General features: G+C 49.6%; 1 non-coding gene across 1 annotated transcript; it reads right to left on the reverse strand.

Moving 5' to 3' along the window:
- Positions 1-851: 851 nt before the first annotated feature.
- On the reverse strand, positions 852-923 carry Trnap-ugg (transfer RNA proline (anticodon UGG)). The gene has a single exon. It is a non-coding gene; the product is annotated as a tRNA-Pro (tRNA).
- Between the last annotated feature and the right edge of the window lie 17,890 nt (positions 924-18,813).

Here is an 18,813-nt window from a genome sequence, read left to right on the forward strand (position 1 = left end):
CGGAGCAGGGTGCTAGGTATTATCCCTTTTGAACTCCCGTGCTACGCTGTGCAATCACTTAAGCTACCCCATGCCAGCTACGGGATGGAATGGAATTGACTTCCCGTTGCAACTCGTGCGCAGTACACGCTTGTTGCCTCCAGAGCTACATATGCAGATGGCATCCGCGTGCCAGGAGATTTCTACAGACGGTGGAAAACACTTCTCTATGCCCAACATATGGCGAGCATCAAACGGAGGACACCACCCAGTGGAACACCGCGGATCGCTCAGTCACAAAACCGCATATGTTGCTAGCTTCACGGGTTCGCAAGAACACGTTCGCAAAGTTTCTTGTACGTTCACCATAGACAACCAGGCAGCAGAGGTCTTACAGTTCGGTCTCTGGGCACATCACTAAAAAACATGGGAACTCAAGGGACCTGCCAGACGGTGGCTACTCATATCAGGCACTCGAAATTGCCGGACGACTACATGACCTCTCCCTCGCCAAGATGATACATTTCCTAGGCATACGGCACCTGTGGCCAACGAAGCGGTATATGCTGCTGCCTGAGATCCCCAACAACGCAGAATTGAAATACCGAAGAACGACACCCCATTGCTTCTCTAACTCACATCCACCACCTCCCTTCCCACCAATACAGCTATCGGAAGAGTCCCGCCCTGAGTGGCGTACAGTATGTTCTTAAATAAATAATAACGTTAGGAGAAATGCTTTAACGCCATTACACAAGGCGAAGTTGTCGCGAACGAGATGGCGAAGACGCTTATTGGTGCTGTTATTTTATTTGTGTAAAGCCATCCTTGCGGTGAAGCTGAATAAATCAATTTTTGTTAAAGAAAAAAAAGGGCCCGTCCGGGGTTCGAACCCGGGACCTCTCGCACCCAAAGCGAGAATCATACCTCTAGACCAACGGGCCACCGCGCAAATTAGTGAGCATAACATTAAGCCCAATACCGGTGTCTATTGACAACACTCCAAGAAAGGGTAAAAATGTTCTGTAGGTGGAAGAGAAGTCTAAAGAAAAATTTGACATCTACCTTAGAAGCAGCCATACAGCTCAAAAGGAAAGCCATATACAGACTTCTCGAAAACTAAGGAGTTGTAAAAAAATTGGTCCTGGATAAGAAGGAATTCCCATTAATCCTGGACAAGCAGTAATTTTTATTCAAGTAGCATCGAAGGCAAGATAAATGATGGTCATAAAGGGCAACAGGGTGGATCCCTAGAGAAGGCAAGCGTGGCAGGGGGCCGGAGGAAGTTAGACGGGCAGATGAGATCGAGGAGTTTGTGGGTATAAATCGATTGTAGCTAGCACTGGACCTTGGTAATTGAAGATCTATCGAAGAGGCTTTTTCCCACGAGTAGGCGTAGACAGGCTAAGGACGATGATGATGACGATACTGATGACCCCCCGCGTATATAACTCCTGCGGTAGAAAGGAATGTTGGAATACGCCGCCCGACCCTGCCCGGGTTGTTCCTTTGGTTCTCCAGCACACTGAGCAAGGAATACATTTTAATGAAACACCAAACGCTATCTTCGATGGGCCTTTCGACGAATGGCTTCCTGAGTAGATACCTTGGTTGTAGCTCTCGAAATGTACCTTTCAACCAGCATTTCTCGGATTCTGAAGCGCCGAGCGGCTGGACGGCTCCCCCAGAAGCTATAGTGTTAGGGAGTAGGGGAATGTTAAGGGGTTTGGCGGGCATGCATATGTTATGAGGGAGAAACGCGTAAAAAATGCAGTGTGGAGGTGTAGCTGTGCATTATGGCTGAAATGGTTTTGATAGAGCTTTGGAGTTTAGGGAATGCGGTAGGTTCATGTCGAGGGAATTGTAATTCTCAGGGCGGGACTCTTCCGATAGCTGTATTGGTGGGAAGGGAGGTGGTGGATGTGAGTTAGAGAAGCAATGAGGTGTCGTTCTCCGGTATTTATATTCTGCGTTGTTGGGGATCTCAGGCAGCAGCATATACCGCTTCGTTGGCCACAGGTGCCGTATGCCTAGGAAATGTATCATCTTGGCGAGGGAGAGGTCATGTAGTCGTCCGGCAATTTCGAGTGCCTGATATGAGTAGCCACCGTCTGGCAGGTCCCTTGAGTTCCCATGTTTTTTAGTGATGTGCCCAGAGACCGAACTGTAAGACCTCTGCTGCCTGGTTGTCTATGGTGAACGTACAAGAAACTTTGCGACCGTGTTCTTGCGAACCCGTGAAGCTAGCAACATATGCGGTTTTGTGACTGAGCGATCCGCGGTGTTCCACTGGGTGGTGTCCTCCGTTTGTTGCTCGCCATATGTTGGGCATAGAGAAGTGTTTTCCACCGTCTGTAGAAATCTCGTGGCACGCGGATGCCATCTGCATATGTAGCTCTGGAGGCAACAAGCGTGTACTGCGCACGAGTTGCAACGGGAAGTCAATTCCATTCCATCCCGTAGCTGGCATGGGGTAGCTTAAGTGATTGCACAGCGTAACACGGGAGTTCAAAAGGGTTAATACCTAGCACCCTGCTCCGTCTCTACAACCCCCTTAGATGTTCTCGCAACGTTCAATTACAACTGGAGGGCCCCGCATTACCAACAAAAAGGATATCCTTGATGTTCTTCTCCTTAGATCAAACGGCTCACATATAAAGGGAACTGGTTGGTTTTGACAGCCATCTCATATCTTATAGGTATCTGGTTCTATCCTCCCGCAGCACATTCAGTTCAATGCTTAGCCAAAAACAACATCGACGTTTACCGAACTTGCGGCTCTGCGCGTTGCTTTCTCCATCATCATCGAGGAACCATAACGTCATTGGGCAATCTTTACAGGTTCCCGGGCGGTGCTTCAGAGCCTAATATCTTACGCGGTACCAGACAAGTCAGCTTTTTTCAGACATAATGTATTGCATCTACACTCTCTGGAGGCCAACCACAATGGAGAGTTTCAATGCATTCCTGACCACTGTGGTATTACTGAGAACATAAAGACGGATATTGCGTCATCGATGGCGCATGATCTGAACGGGCGAGTGTTACCTATATCGTTTTCCAGACAAAGTGATTCTGGTGTTGCGTCAAATCTTGTCAGAAGTTTTCAGCCACCTACGTGGGCTAGAGATGGCCGAACGGCTCACTTCAGTGAGCGGCTCAGAACGGCCCCGTTCTCTGAAGCGAACCGGTTCATTAGAACGGCTAAGCGGTTTGTTTAAGTCTGTAACCTGTGTTAAGCATAATATAAATTAATAATAATATTACTGCGGGAACTATTCCTTGCAATCGAAACCGTTATTTTTTCGCACCGTTCGGTGCATTTATATGGAAAAAATTGGCGTCACCGTCATTACAAAAGTTTTTTGCGTCTTTGTGGCTTTTAAAGATCACTAATGTAAATTTTTTGTAACTTAATTGTTCCTACTAACACGCTCTCTGCTAGTGAGCTGTGACGCCAGAAAAACATATTCTGGAACACACGATACAACACCGTTATTTTACTATATGAAACGAAATTTTGGTTTATGAACAAAACATTGCACAGTTTATTTGAAGGAAGACGGGTCCGCTTTTGGCACTGATAATAGATGACACGAAGGTTGCACGCAAGACCCGGCTGAGTTGTCCGATACACCTCTGCTAACTCTACCAGAACGTGCCGACACGAGGAGGAGAAGGAGGAAAAAACTTTATTCGAACGCAACATTAAGCGTCGAGAATGTCCCGGGCCAGGTTTCCGGGACAGGAACTGGTCAATTCCAGAACGGAAACTGGTCAATTCCGCCACGTTGAAGGGTGAGGGTGGGTAAAATGTGGTGATTGAATTGCAATGGGGCAGGATAAAATGCAGTGTTCTAAATTAGCGTATGGTTCGGCAGGATTGGGACATGCTGGGGAGTGTAGGGGACGGTATAGAAAGGAACGCGCAGGTGTAAGGATGGTATTTAACTGTATGCGTCGAAGAGTGCGTAGTTGCGTCGTGGTTAGAGATTTGTCTGGAACAGGAAGTGTACGAAGAGTTTCTCCGATGTTCATGTGGTCACGATTCGTCTAGAGCCCCCCCTTCAGTATGCGGCATTTCCGCCACTTTATTGCACAAAGAAACGAAAGGGGGCAAAGCACCTGGTGAGGATCAGATAAGAGCAGACCTCTTTAAGGATGGTGGAGAAATTGTACTTGAAAAACTGGAAACCTGTATATGCAATCCCCAATGACCGCGAGTGTACCGGAATCTTGGAAGAACGCGAACATCATCATAATTCATAAGAAAGGCGAAATCAAGGACTTGAAAAATTACTGGCCGATCAGCTTACTGTCAGTAGTCTACAAAGTACTTACAAAGGTAATCGCTAACAGAATTTCTGCAACCTTAGATATCACTCAACCTAAAGAACAAGCAGGGTTCCGTAAAGGTGATTCAACAATGGACCATATTCAAACGATCAATCAGGTGATAGAGAAGTGCGCTGAGCATACTGAACCCATATATATATATATATAGCCTTCATAGATTACGAGAAAGCATTTGACTCGGTAGAAACCTCAGCAGTCATTCAGGCACTACGGAACCAGGGTGTAGAAGAGCATTATGTAAGAATCCTAGAGGATATCTACCATGGGTCCACAGCTACCATAATCCGCCATAGGAGAACAGTAAAACCTATAAGAAAGGGCGTCAGACAAGGAGACACAATCTCCCCAATGTTATTCACACCATGTTTATGAGAGGTATTCCCAACATTAGATTGGGAACAGGTGAGAGTAAGGGTTAATGGAGAATACCTCAGTAACCTCAGATTTGCTGATGATGTTGCCTTGCTAAGTAACTCGGGGGACGAATTGCAAAGCATGCTTTCCGCTCTGGACAGAGTATAACCGTGGGTCTCAAAAGTAATACGCAGAAAACTAAAGTATTGATCAATAAACTGGGGACAGTACAGCGGTTTGAGAAAAAGTGGCGAGAAAGGGAAGTGATAAGCGAATATAGCTACTTAGGAGAAGTTGCGACCCCGGATCCCAACCATGAGGCAGAGATAATTAGAAGGATAAGAATGGGGTGAGGTGCATACGGCAGGCATTCTCAGATATTGAATGGCAGCCTACCATTGTCCCTGAAGAAGAAAGTGTATGACAGCTGCATCTTACCTGTACTCAGCTACGGGGAACAAACGTGGAGGCTCACTAAGAGGGCTCAACTTAAATTGCGGATGACTCAACAAGCAATGGAACGGAAGATGATATGTGTAACATTAGGGGCCAATAAGAGGGCCGAGTGAGTAAGGGAGTAAACGCGGGTTAAAGGAGCCATGAAGAGAAAACACAAGTTTGGTTTATTAAAAGGATTGCCTCATTTGAATCATACTGACACCACTTTTAACGTAAACTTCGCTCAAATAAGCTACATAATTAGGAAAAAAGGGAATGGCCATGCGACCCAATAGCTCATTTCCCGCAACAGAACCTGTGATGTCACATGAGACAGCTCTGCGATTGGCGGAGGGCGGCAAAAGCAAACGCAAATTAGGCAGAGTTTATAAGGTTGCTGAACGAGCTATTTGCGCCTAAATTTAGGGCCCATTCTTTTTAAAGCCGTAAGAATGGTGGGAAAAACAGTGTAAGTTGCGAAAGCACATGTAAACATAGAAGTACCGATGCGTACTGCTGTTGGTACTGCGCGCACTATGCTTGTTTAGCTGCACAGAACTGCAGAGCTTTGGGGTCGTCTCAGACGATACTGGCCGATTGATTGACGCTACGGTGTCTTACGTGACCATATTTGTCGAGCGAGCACTATGTTTCAGGCAACGATTTTCTCCCAGAACAAAAACAAGTCAGGATGAAGAAGGTCAAAAACAACCCAAAGGCACAAAACGGCAAGCCACGATATGGTGGCGCCATCTAGGTTTAACGTAAACAAACGCGTGGCACCTCGGAGCCAACGCTGCCGTACAGGGTGGAGACACCCTTTGAACAGTCCCGTGCCGCTGCAATTGGTCAACGTGCTCAACGAGTCGTTCTTTTCATTTCCCACGCGACCCAGCAACGCGAAACAGATCAGATGATTCAAACTTCGCCAGTTAACCGCGTTGCAGCGATAATTGTAGCGCGGTTTTGATACAATGACTTGCTTCGGCGGTGAGTGAGCGACCCAAAATGGCGGCGCCAGCGTGTACGTGTCTCCACCCTGCACGGCGGATGCGTGAATCAAGGGACCCTAGGCTGCAGGGCGGTCTGTGATGTCATTGCGGACCACAAAAACACACGATTTAACGGGAAAATCATACTTTTAACTTACATTGATTAATTTCTCAGTCAACAAAGCGTCGTTTGCATTCGGGCAAGCGCTGGGGCACTATAAAACACGAAATCTTTCGAATAACACAAACTTGTATTTTGTCTTCATGGCTCCTTTAAGGACATACTAGTTGAAATCAAGAAAAAGAAATGGACGTGGGCAGGGCATGTAATGCGAAGGGAAGATAACCGCTGGTCATTAAGGGTAACAGAGTGGGTCTCTCGAGAAGGCAAGCGTTGCAGGGGGCGGCAGAAGGTTAGATCCACAGATGAGATCAAGAAGTTGGCGGGGATAAATTGGTCGCAGTTAGCGCAGGACCGGGATAAATGGAGAATAATGGGAGAGGCCTTTGCCTTGCATTGGGCGTAGATAGGCTGGTGGTGATGATTATGACGATTCCACCCCGTGTGGTGTTGTGCCAATGATCCTTTTCCCTCCATCACCAGCGACGAGCACTGAGAGAGGGCTTTGGGCAGCTCTGATCCGGAGGTTCAAGCCCCCCTAACCAATAGGGCTGCCATTGTGACAGCCAGGCTAAAGCCCGCAGCCACCATGTCCCCGTAACAGAGCAAGGCTCAATAAACGTAACCTTCTTCTCCTCTCCCTCCTGCTTCAGTACAGTTCTGTGATCGAGCGAGCAGCCGTTGTGCTGCGATTCTTTGGGAGAGCCGCTCCACGCCGAGCAGCGCTCTCCAAAAGAAGCACCGGGAGCTGAAACCCGCCAGGACCGAGAGTCCAGAACTACCGCTAAGTGGCTCACTGAGCGCCTCCGATCCGGCTCCTTCCTGACTAGGACTAAAGCTGAGTGCAGAAATGTAACTGTAGTGAATCATATATGTCACACGTGTTCATTTTCTTATTACTTTCAAATGGCAGAAGCAGTTCTTCCATTGCTTTAATTGCGGCGTCCCAACGTGTGATTCACCGCCGCCGCTGCTCTCAACCGCCGCTACCAAAGAGCGGCTCAGAAGAGCCGAAGACTGGCTCAAAACATCCGGTAACGATAACGATAATGATAACGATACTCTGAGCAATTGCCGACTGTTACCAATGTTTACCCCCTCAAGATCAACGCCACGCACGGAGTGGCTTCACGGAGACTCCCGTTCATTACAGGCAAACTCGCCGTCGCCTCCCACCACCCCACTGGCGTCTCTCCAGAGAGAAAGCTACAACTTGGCGACGGCTCCAAACTAATAGCTACCCACAGCCCACCCACCTCCACCGCTTCTTCCCCACCCAACATCCTTCCTTTTGTGCTTCCTTCCTTCCTTCCTTGCTTCCTTCTGTGCTTCCTTCCCAACATCCTTTCCTTCCGTGTATAATTGCCACATGCGCGTAAAAGCGTCCATCCGCGCGCGCGCACTTCGAGCACCGAGTCGAGCGCTTATTTAGGAACACGATCGGAGGTCAGCGTCAACTTGCAGGTGCGCAAGAAGAGCGCGGAGAGATCAGGGGCTCAGGTACAGAAGGTTAGCTTCTACCAAGTGTGCGTCAGCTTCCCCAGCGCCGCAGGCCAGCCCCGCACACGGAGCGACACCATCGGCCGCGTGCCAAGCAGTCGAAACGAGGGGAGGGGGAAAAAAGAAAAAAATCCACCTCGCATGAAGTCGCGCACATATAGGTAGAGACGTCACGATGCTGCGTCCAAGGAGGTTAAAAAATTGCAATTTTTTAAATCTCTTTGGCTGCGCCCCTGCGTAGGGGGTGTGGTCGGCCTGGGCCCCTACGGGATATGGTTTCGGAATACGCGGCCCGGATACCAAGCTCAGCCTGGTGACCCGGGCAAGGACAGCCAGCCGAAGTAAAAGTATCCTGCACTAGAGATGCCTTCCACGGGGCGAGGCTCAATCCTCAGCCTCTGCTCGACAAATAAAAAATTTATTCCCTCTCTCTCTCCTTCATATTGAGATTTCCTGTTCAGCTCAAGAATAAGGCACTAAACATTGCGAGTAGATAGCTTGATTGGAAGTTTGATGCAATACTAAGAATTCAAGGGTTTAAAAATTCAAAAAAATGCTGCGCGGTTGGTGTGTTGCAGAACTGCTAGATTTAACTGCATATCACGTTACTTCTGCACAGTGAAGCTTGAAGGATGCGACTACAGTTTGGCAAAAGCAATATATAATTGATTTTTTACTAATTGATTTTTCGAAATTGTGATTAATAAACACCCTCTAATGTTTTGACTCCTGTACTGACTTGTGGCTCTAGTATTAGACTTTATTAGACTTTTTAAATGAATGTTTTAAAAATCGGTGGGACAAGAGGTTCAAAGAAATTATCGGCTGACGTTGAGCTTCAATGGAATGTTTCATAGATGCGAGCTTCGAAAGCACGAATGTTTCATACCATAATCGTGTGTCATACTGTGCCATATGTGGCTGCACACCTGCAGCGCTGTTTGTGAACCGAGGATAACGCACCCTTTTTTTACCCCTTTAGGTGGGTGCTTTTGCAGAAAAAGCCTGAAAAGATTAGGGGGGTAAGTAAGCGCCCTATGATGCTTTAAGGCCGGAAAGTGTGCTATAAGGCACCGGTCTTCTGGGGTGCTTCACAAAGGATGTTCCTGCGGCGACAGAATCCAAGCAACCGTAAAGTGTGCGAAATATTCAGTTATTAGGGTGCTCCTGCGGCGAAAAGCTGCACGCACCCTTTTGGGCGTAAAAATGTTTAGTGTGCAGCATTACATGACCTGCCCACGCCCATTTCTCCTTCTTAATTTCGGCTAATATGTCCTTAACCTGTGGTTATTCCCTGACCCCCTCCGCGCTCTTCTTGCCTATTAACGTTATCCTGATTCCTAATTCCACGATTATCCTATTACCTTGGTCCCGTTCAAACAATAAAAAACCAAGAGACTCCTTAAAAACATTTTTTCTGGGATCTGGAATCAAATAATCTAAAGCGGGTGCCTCACCACACCTTACATTTCTGTAGGACCAAGCAGAGACAGCAGCTGCTCTAACAACAAGAACATTTGTTGAAACGATGGTGTGGCTTAAATATTTCAGCGCCGATACTAATCGGCGCGCACAAAGAGAGAAGAAAAAAAGGGAGGGTGCATGTACGCCTGTCCGACCAGCATTTCACCGGACGACGTCACTTGGCATCATATCACATCGCCAGCTTGTCGCTGGTCCCGGTTGCCACCCCACGACGTTACTTGGCACGATGTCAAAATTTCTGGGTTTCAGAAAGAGACCGAAATTTTGCGTGATAGCAATTGAATGCGGGGAATCTGCAGAATGGTTAACACAGTGGCGGATTGTGATTAGCGCTGGGCAAAGTTGAATAGAAACGTGGAAAAAGATAAAAAAGAATCATCTGTTACTATTATGGTTGCTCACTTCTAGTAAATCCCGATTTCACGCGTCTTTGTCACACCGAATACATGTCAAGCAAATAGATTAAGCCCGATTTCTCCCCGAATGGACTTTTTCAATGTAGCCATCCCTACAACAGTGGTCTGACCGTCCGCCATCCTCAACCTGTATTTGCTGGAAGCACGCTCCACAAACAAAGTCCTCTAACGTACTGAGTATTGCCATGACTCCATGCTCTCCACTGTAGGCTGGCAGATGCGGCGCTCACATTGTAGTGCCTAGTCAATGGAAGCTGTGGTTTCGGGAGAGCTTCCTCCTAGCTGAGAAACGTTAAACGACCGGATAGGTCTCGAATGGTGACTGACGTTTTCAACAGGCACGTAATAATGCATGTAAGCAAGAATGTGCAAAAGATCGACGGCCAGCTTTTCGGGAATGAAATGTTTTATTTCTTGGATATTATCAATGGCTTTACTGCGATCATTACTGGTTCACTACCAAACAAACGCCAAATTTCGGAAAGTGCTTGCTAGAATTTTCTCCTCCTGCTTTCCAGATGGAAACAAACACCACATTTTACTCGCTTAGAAAAGTAATCTACCATCTAACAATATAAACTGTGTACTACTTAGTACATCTTTACAGTTCACCAAACAAAACTGTAATTTCGGAATGTTTTCACAAACAAACCATTGTTTTCCCCAGAATTCGTTTGAAAAATAGCACCCAATCTTTAACCCCGATTTTAAAAAAAATATAAAACCCATTACCCGGGACCTGAACTTTTTTATCAGTAACCCGCCGCGGTGGCGCAGTGGCTATGGCATTGTGCTGCTGAGCCCAAGGCCGCGGGTTCGATTCAAGGCAGCGGCGGCCGCTTTTCTGATGGAAGGCGAAAAGCGAAAACGTCCGTGCTTTCGAGATTCCGTTACACGGCAAAGGTATCCAAGGGATCAAAATTAATTTGGAGCCCTTCACTACGGCGCGCCTCATCGCCTGTGTAGCGTCGGCGCGTAAAACCCCATAATCAATGAATTTTTTCACCAGTAAGCGCAACTGAAGGGGGCCTCACAGATTTCGCATGGCTCCTAGTATTATGGGAGGCTTCAAATATATCTCGATGCAGCCGCTTGAGGTGCTTAGTAAAAAAATCGGTTTTCTCAAATACGCCGCACCAGCTATTGCCGTGTGAGGGCCAATGCGATGGCGGACGTATCCATAAAGTATTGGCACACCTGCCATTCTGCCCTGTGAATGATACACCCCACGATAGCACAAGTTTTTACAGAACGTTGTTTTTGCAGTCCACAAATCTGTGCTCATGCCTCGAGCCACACAAAAATTTCGCTACCCTTTCTGTTAACGTAGCCACTCTATGCGGGGCTGCACGCAATCCCTCCAGTTTACGCGGGGTGCCAAAGACCGCTGTGACACCAAACATACTGGAACGATTCTTCGAACCATGCGACGCATGGTGCACATAAGGAATCACTGCCAGGTTGCAAGGTTATTTCCATGTGTTGTTTTTTTTTCCTTTTCTTATCCGGTCCCCAACGAGACTGAACACACCGGATCATCTTATTGCCACTACTCCAGATGGGTGCTCTAGGGTAACCTCCCGCCTCTAGCCTCCTTAGTGATCCCCGAAGCTCTCATCATAAAGAGGCTACAGGCGGCAGGCTACCCCAGAGCAGCCCTATGAAGTTGCGGCAGTAAGGCCATCAGGTGTGTGTAGCCCTTTCGGTCACTGTGTCTCCGTATGAAGGGGTGACTGTCTTCATCGTTTTTCGCGTGAAAACGAAAAGAGTTCATGCTGCAGAGCGGTGCTGTTAGTGTCCTAAACCAACGAAAGTGAAAGGTAGCACCGTCTGATGTCGAACGGAGGAACAGTACTCATAAAAATCATTTTAAAATAAGGCCACAACGCTTTATGGGAGCTCCTGTGAGTTGCTGTCCTAGGTTCTCTTTTGCTGCAGCGTAAAGCTTTTAGGAAGAATAAAACAAGTGCTATAGGTTCACGTCCTCAGTATATTACCTCCCTGCTTTAAACTGGCTCAGATATTTATAATTGTTTGTAGGGAAAAGATGGATTAAGTCGCGGGGACCGGTATTGGGACGCGATGCCATTTGCATACGTATTCTGGAGAGACAGAACCTTTTATTCTTACCTCTAAACACCTCAATCTGCAAAACCTGTGTGTGTGTGGAATTTTTATGCAGTGAATATAATAATTCATGACTTAAAGGGATAGTTTCAAAAGGGGGAGATAAAAAAACCTGAACGAAAAAACTCTGTGCCCTTGCACTCTGTGAAGAAGGATGGCCAGCAAAGCTGCAGTGCCGAGCCTCAACGTGAGGTTTGACTGGGTCGTAGTCCAAGGGGGGCACGAAGCAAAACACGTTTGTTTGTAATTTGCGATTGAGCATTGTTCCTGGTTATTAACTGAAAGCCCAGTCCTGTCCAGTCATTGCTCCTCGCGCACGCTCAGCACGGCTCTTCACGAGCCACGTGAAACTGCTATCAAGCGGCTCCGACGCAGCGGCAGACTTGGCTACTGCGCAATTAAAACGCACACCTGGACACGCGCCGGCGCCAGTGCGTCTGCCGCGGCTATGACGCAACACAATCCAACACAATCCACTTTATTCCAATCCGATCCAAATCCAATCCTACTTAATCCAATCCAATTCAAGCCAAGCCAAGCCAAGCCAAGTCAATGCAATCGAATCGTATTCAATCCAATGCCCCTCCCACTTGTGCAGAACGACCCTTTACGGCACACGCGAAACTGCTCAACGTGGGCATAAATGTGCGTGACGGGTTTTAACTAAATTTAGATCAGAGTCAGCGCTCGTACTCCAGTTATTCTCCTATCACTCTTGTTTCTCGCGTGGTGGTTACATATGAATTATGTATGACGTGGCTGACACTTCGTAAGGTTAGGCTTGATGACCCAACGTCAGGCCTAAAGATGCGATGCTAGGCCAAGCACAATGAACTGACGTCAAACCTCGTCAAGAAGTACCAACGAAAACGTTTCCTGTGAACTAAATATGCTGTCAGCCGTGGTTACCACTGTTGGTCTTAGGACATCCAATACAAACTTTAGGACTACACTACCAGGCTCGTGCGCAAACCCACCAAATGCTTATATTGCCGCGAACCATGTACGGGTTTGTTTATTTATTGTTTGTTTTTAATGACCGGCCGTGCCCGGCTCGGTTATCTGTGTCCCATGCGAAGCGCGTGTTCCATTCTTTATTTTTATGCCGCACAGGCTATCTCATTCAGATAAGCATAGTGTTTCGCCCTAACGCCGCTAGCCCAGAATAATCTTCTGTGATCTACAATGTTCTCGATGCGAATCGCCGGTTCCAGAAACTCTCACGACGAAAGATAAAAGCCTGCACAGCAGACGCCGAGGCATTCATTTCTGCGACGCTCGCCGACGCACGTACGTCACTTTGTTGACCGCTGCCTCGCCGCCTCTGTATTCTTTTCAGTTGTTAGGGGAGCACAATTTTGCTCCGATAAACCTATTTCTTTTCCAAACAACTGCATCGTCCTTGGCTTCGTGACATCTGGTGGAGGTGCGGGGTACGCACCCTTCATGCCCACTACAACCTCTAGAAGCCGCCAAGCCAGTCCAACAAGATCCAGCCTCCGCGTGCAATATTTACCACCCGAGGTCGGTCTACTACCGGAGAAGACGAAGAAGAAAGACGTCACAACCAGCACCATGCTCAACCAAGCCAATCCTCCTGTCGTTCTGCAGTAGACACGGGAACCGCCATCATTTCGAGGAGCCCCTGCAGAAGACCCAGAAGAATGGTTGTAGAAACTGGAGCGCGTCCGGAAATTCAACAGGTGGGACGACGCAGAAACGTTCCGGCATGTTTTCTTTTACTTGGAAGGTTCGGCTCGCACTTGGTTCGAGAACCACGAGATCTCCTTGACAAATTGGGCTCAGTTCAAAAGCGAGTTCACTAAGACCTTCACTACCGTCATGCGGAAAGAAAGAGCCGCCCTTTTGTTGGAAACGCGCACGCAACACCCCAACGAAGGAGTCGTTATCTTCGTTGAGGAGATGAAGCAGTTATTTCGCCGCGCGGACCCCGAAATGACGGAAGAAAAGAAGTTGCGCTTCTTAATGCGCGGAGTGAAGGAGGAACTGTTTGCTGGATTTCTCCGAAATCCGCCCAAAACCGTCGCCGAATTCGTGACCGAAGCCAGCACTATTGAGAAAACCCTCGAAATGCGTGCTAAGCTGTATGACTGCAACTTTGTTGGCGCGGCCAATGCGAACCACTTTGGCAGCACGCGGATCCCGGCCGACAGCCTACGCGAGACTATCCGCGCAATAGTGAGAGAGGAGCTGCGGAAACTTCTCCCAACGCCGCCGCAGCCCCAAGTTGCTTCACTCACCGACGTGATTAGAGAAGAAGTGCAACAAGCGTTGGAAACTTCTACGCCATCCGAGGTAACCCGAGAGCCACAAGCTATGACATACTCCGCCGCTGTTCGTCGACCCCGCCCTGCTCCAACACGCCGTCAAGAGGCCCCGCCGTACCGCCGCCCACTGTCACCCGCCCGACCCCCGGTAGCCCGAAACCAGACTCCGAGGAAGACGGACGTATGGCGAACTCCCGATAACCGTCCTCTGTGCTACCACTGCGGAGAGGGCGACCACATCTACCGTCGCTGCCCATACAAGAGACTCGGACTGCGTGGTTTCTCCGTCGACGCTCCTCGCCCTCTCCCTGGCCAACGACCACGTGAGATCGACGAGTATCTATCTGAAACCAGCCGTGGCCCAGCATGTTTCAACCGTTCGCCGTCGCCCTACCCATACCAATCGCCGAACCGCCGTAGCAACGCTGACTTCGCCCGTGGAAGGTCCCCCAGCCCACGCGGGGGAAACTAAACGCAGCAACTTCTGGAGGTGAAGTTGCTCTACGGCGAAAAACCGGAAACCCTCCAACGACGAAAGGACGCGCTGAAGACAGTGATTCACGACATGCCTTCATCCCGACGACCCGACATAACCCTGACGAGACTCCCGAACACGACGACAGCTATACGCCGCGACGCTTTCCCGACCTGACCGAGACGTCCGCTGAGAAGACGTCGATAACGACGACGCACAGTGCCCGACCGTCAACACGCAAAAGCCGAGATGCGACGCCCCGACGCACCCGGAACTCGAGGAAGGTGGCATCCGACGTCAAGGTGTCCATCGACGGTTTTGATGTAGTCGCCCTCGTAGACACGGGAGCCGACTACTCCATAATGAGCGGACCATTTGCGTCGAAGCTGAAGAACGTTATGACCAGATGGGACGGTCCGTTCATACGCACAGCAGGAGGTCACCTCGTGATGCCAAGTGGAACGTGCACATCGCGCGTCAGCATAGATGGCACGACGTACCCTGCGCTGTTCGTCATTTTGCCCAACTGCAACCGCGACGTAATTCTCGGAATGGACTTTTTGACGGACAACAGCGCAATAATCGATCTGCAGACGAAGTCTATAACTTTTTCCTCCGACCACTCCATGACGCCGGAATCGAACCCCGAACACCGTGCAGCTGTAAGGATCGCCGATGATCACGTCACCCTGCCACCCCGCGCAAGCTTGATGATCACCGTCTACTGTGAAGGTGCTGCTCCCAATGTCGACGCTATCGTGGAGTGTGACCAAAGGTTGCTTCTTGACCGTGGTTTGTCTGTCGCAAGAGGCATTGCGCGGTTTAAGCAGCGCAAATCCCACGTTTTTGTCACTAATTTCACCGAGGAGTACCAGCATTTAAACAAGGGCGCTGCAATTGCGTTCGTCGAAGAAACGCAACAAGCAAGTGACGTGATAGCAGTCGCCGACTTTGAACGCGCACCCGACGATGCCTTCAAGCTTCCGCACCCCTTCGACGTGAATCCGGCGCTACCGTAAGAAGAAAGGAACAAGTTATTGGCTTTGCTGCGTCGCTACAGCGAGTGTTTTTCGTGGAACTCAAAGTTACGTCAAACACCTCTGGCGAAGCACCGGATAATAACCGAGGATGGAGCCCGACCTACCCGACAGTCACCATACCGCGTCTATTCACACGAGCGTGAAGCCATCCGGAATCAAGTCGACGACATGCTCAACGACGACATTATACAGCCATCGAAAAGTCCGTGGGCTGCGCCGGTCGTATTCGTGAAGAAAAAAGACGGCACACTGAGGTTCTGCGTTGACTACCGGCGATTGAACAAGATCACCAAAAAGGACGTGTACCCCCTGCCACGAATCGACGACGCCCTCGACCACCTCTACCATACGAGGTACTTCTCATCGATGGATCTGAAGACAGGCTACTGGCAAATTGAAGTGGACGAGAGAGATCGAGAGAAGACTGCATTCATAACCCCGGACGGCCTATACGAGTTCAAGGTGATGCCGTTTGGGCTATGTAGGGCACCAGCAACGTTCCAAAGAGTCATGGACACTGTGCTAGCTGGCCTGAAGTGGCACACCTGCCCCGTATACCTCGACGATGTTGTGGTATTCTCCCGTACTTTCGACGAACACCTCTCAAGGTTGCAGTCGGTACTCGAGGCCATCCGTACGTCGGGGTTAACGCTGAAGCCTGAAAAGTGCCGCTTCGCGTACGAGGAACTGAAGTTTTTGGGCCATGTCGTCAACGCCGCGGGAGTCCTGCCTGACCCGGCGAAAACTTCAGCCATAGCGAACTTCCCAAGGCCGAAAGATAAGAAGGGCATGCGCAGATTTCTTGGACTGTGCGCATACTACCGGCGCTTCGTCGCAAACTTTGCACGCATTGCGGAGCCGCTCACACTTGACGAAAGATAGCACCCCTTTCAGCTGGGAAGACGACCAAGAAAAGGCATTCTTCGAGCTGCAAAAACACCTGCAAAGCCCGCCCGTGCTCGCTCATTTCGACGAAAACGCCGAAACGGAAATACACATGGACGCCAGTGATATAGGCTTGGGTGCCGTCCTTGTCCAAAAACAAAGCGGGCGCGAAAAGCTAATCGCCTATGCCAGCCGTGGTCTGTCGAAGGAGGAGAAAAACTGCTCTGCCTCTGAGAAAGAGTGCCTGGCAATTATATGGGCGATTTCCAAATTTCGCCCATACGTGTATGGAAGACCATTCAAGGTTGTGACAGTCCACCACGCGCTGTGTTGGCTCGCCAATTTGAAGGACCCCTCTGGCCGTCTTGGGCGGTGGAGCTTGCGCCTGCAAGAGTTCGACGTTACAATCGTCTACAAATCCGGGAGGAAACAATCCGACGCCGACTGCCTGTCCCGCACCCCTGTCGACCCGCCACCACAAGACTCCGATGAAGACAGCGCGTTCTTCGGGGTTGTTACGGAGAGCGACCTAGCCGCCTAGCAGCGTGCCGACTCGGACTTGCGCGTAATTATCGACTACCTCGAAGGACGAAATGTCGCCGTGCCTAGAGCGTTCAAGCGGAACTTACCAGCATTCAGCCTCAAAAACTCCGTCCTCGTGAAGGAGAATTTCAGCCCCGGAACAAGAACGTATTATCTACTTGTCATTACCGCAGACCTTCGTGACGAAATTTTGGAAGCATCCCGCGACGACCCGTCTTCCGGACATCTCGGCACAGCTCGCACTATTGCAAAAATTAAGGCGAAGTACTTCTGGCCCCGCCTTACATCCGACGTCACCCACTACGTTCGGAGTTGCCGTGACTGCCAGCGACGGAAAACGCCGCCGACAAGACCCGCCGGACTTCTGCAACCGATAACCGTCCCGTCGAGGCCCTTTCAACAGATTGGAATGGACCTTCGAGGCCCGTTCCCGACGTCACGATCGGAGAACAAGTGGATTGTCGTAGCGACAGACTACATGACGCGCTACGCAGAGACCGCCGCTCTTCCGCGGGGGACTGCACAAGAAGTCGCCAAGTTCTTTATAAACCAAGTTGTGCTGCGACATGAAGCTCCTGAAGTCCTAATCACGGACCGCGGAACGGCCTTTACCGCGGAGCTGATGCAAGGAATCTTACGCTACAGCAACACGGATCACTGAAGAATGACGGCGTACCACCCCCAAACGAATGGACCAACGGAACGTCTGAACAAGACGATTGCAGATATGCGGTCCATGTACGTCGACGTTGAACATAAGACTTGGGACGAAGTCCTCCCGTATGTCACGTTTGCGTACAATACAGCGACGCAGGAAACTACGCAGATGACACCGTTCGAGCTTGTCTACGGTAGACGGCCGACTACGATGCTCGACGCCATGCTTCCGCATGTAGAAGACGACGACCTCAACGCCGACGTCCAAGGATACCTTCAACGTGCGGAGGAGGCCCGCCAGCTCGCTCGAGTTCGTATAACAGACCAGCAGCTGGTTGATGCCGGCCGCTATAACCTCCGACGCCGAGATACCGATTACCAACCAGGGGATCATGTATGGGTTTGGACTCCCATTCGACGACGCGGACTCAGTGAGAAGCTTCTGCGACAGTATTTCGGGCCCTACCAGATTCTACGACGTGTTAGCCAATTAACCTACGAAGTGATCCCCAGTGGTGATTCCGGCACATCACGACGACGCACGCGACCCGAAGTCGTCCACGTGGTTCGCCTCAAACCGTACTTCGCAAGATGACGAACTTTTTTTTTTGTTGTTTTGTTGTTGCTGTTTGTTCGGACTGTCCTTTTATGTTAGCATCGGGTCGATGCACTCTTAAAGGGGGGGTAATGCCGCGAACCATGTACGGGTTTGTTTATTTATTGTTGGTTTTTAATCCCCGGCCGCGCCCGGGTCTGTTATCTGTGTCCCATGCGAAGCGCGTGTTCCATTCTGTATTTTTATGCCGAACAGGCTATCTCATTCAGATAAGCAGAGTGTTTCGCCCTAACGCCGCTAGCCCAGAAAAATCTTCTGTGATCTACAATGTTCTGGATGCGAATCGACGGTTCCAGAAACTCTCACGCTGAAAGATAAAAGCCTGCACAGCAGACGCCGAGGCATTCGATTCTGCGACGCTCGCCGACGCACGTACGTCACTTTGTTGACCGCTGCCTCGCCGCCTCTGTATTCTTTTCAGTTGTTAGGGGAGCACAAGTTCGCTCCAATAAACTTATTTCTTTTCCAAACAACTGCATCGTCCTTGGCTTCGTGACAATATAACTGGGTTAATACGATAGATACGCACGGCATGGCACAT

This window comes from Haemaphysalis longicornis, unplaced genomic scaffold (genome assembly GCF_048455015.1).
Source record: "Haemaphysalis longicornis isolate Haplotype H1 unplaced genomic scaffold, Haemaphysalis longicornis Haplotype H1 scaffold_8, whole genome shotgun sequence".
NCBI classification, from domain to species: domain Eukaryota; kingdom Metazoa; phylum Arthropoda; class Arachnida; order Ixodida; family Ixodidae; genus Haemaphysalis; species Haemaphysalis longicornis.